Below are 1,694 nucleotides of genomic sequence, written 5' to 3' on the forward strand. Positions count from 1 at the left end.
CACACACACACACACACACACACACACACACACACACACACACACAAATACACACATCCTGGTGCTGCCGGGTCTTCTACCCACTCCTTTCCATCTTATATACTTCCAGCATGAGTGAGCTTACCGCATTCCCCCACAGAGCCCTTCTCCAAACTTGCAGAGTGCTTGAGCAAACACTGTGTACTGGGCCAATTAAAACTCCTCCGGCGTGGGCGAAGGGGAATGGCAGCATGGGATGGATAGATGGGGCATAACAACCCATTTAGGTAATGACCATCTTTCTCCTATCCCTCCCCGCCCTTCGTTCCTCCATCTTCTTTATATGCAGCGAGCTTCTCCCCTCCGCTGTATGCCCCTCCCCCCATCTGTGTTGATTGTCTGTCACTCCCTCGGTGCCCCTGGGAACAGCTAATTGCACCTATTGCACTCCCCCAGCCCCCACACCCTGTTTGATAGGATGCCGATCATGGCAGATACTCCCTTTAAGCGATCAATGGCGGGAGTTGCTAAACAGCGAAGTGCGGCGCTGGCYGCCCGGCTGGAGGCTGTGGTGTAATCGAAAGCTCTTCCTGAGCTTGTTATTTATACATTTGAAAGTTTTCTTAAGCATTATCTTTACAGGAAGTTTGCTTTGCTTTGTAAGAAAGGGTTGCACAGTGCCCACCAGCTTTAATGACAGAGATCTGGAATATCAAGTTGAGAAATTAGGATGTTGTAAACATTTTTTCAAGCTCTACTTTTGTAATGTTGCAAGATGTCACACTCAATGTGTGTTTGTGAATGACTCTCAGCTATTTTCTCAACCATCTTTCCCACATTTGTAAAATCTATTGAGTTATAGTCCTTTCTGTGTTAATGTTGATTGGCTGTGGTGGCCATCTTGAATTGGGATAGCTCCAAAAGTCAAACACTTATAGATGTTTGGTAAAGCCTGAATTTTCCTGAATTTTCACGGGGATTACGTTCTTAAATCATGAAAAAAATGCAAATATAAGATGTGGTCCAAAAAAAGGGCTACAGTGGGTTTTGGTGGCATCTTAAAGTGGTGAGAACCAAACAAAAACACACATGTGCTAAGCAGTTAGCAGCTACACACCACATGGTACTGCAGAGTGGCCTACTGGAAGGCAGAAATGCTGTGCTCTGGGTGGAGCATTGGCTGAAAATTTGTAAAATATATTATATTTAATAATTTAACTTGAGAACTCACAAAAAAAGCACAAGAGAAGAAGAATTGGCATTTCTTGCTGTACTGTATTTCCAGTTTCATATTACAACAAAGTGCTAGTTAGGTTTTATGTAATAATTCGCAAAAGACTGATTTTGCAAACTGTAAAATGCAACTTTGCAAGGGTTCACTGTATGTTGAAGGGTTATTTTCTAAAAGTTTAATTAAAATACACCCAGAGGTTCATGAGGTATTTCACAGACAAACGGGGTTGAGTCCACCAGTTACAGTGTTGCTAAACTATAAAAGCAAATATCTTGCACAATAAGTAGAACTTGAAGTGATGAATCTCTGCTACAATCACACCAATATTCATGCAATATCTGTAAAATTACTGAATTACAAAAAAATGAATGATGATATTAAAAAAAATCACTGAATTGTACAAAAAATGTGATCAGTACGGAAGCGTATTGCTATCAGGCAGGGAAAAAAAATCCGAGCGCTATCACGTTATAACGTGATA

The sequence above is a fragment of the Austrofundulus limnaeus genome, unplaced genomic scaffold, assembly GCF_001266775.1.
Source record: "Austrofundulus limnaeus strain Quisiro unplaced genomic scaffold, Austrofundulus_limnaeus-1.0 Scaffold63, whole genome shotgun sequence".
Classification (NCBI taxonomy): Eukaryota; Metazoa; Chordata; class Actinopteri; order Cyprinodontiformes; family Rivulidae; genus Austrofundulus; species Austrofundulus limnaeus.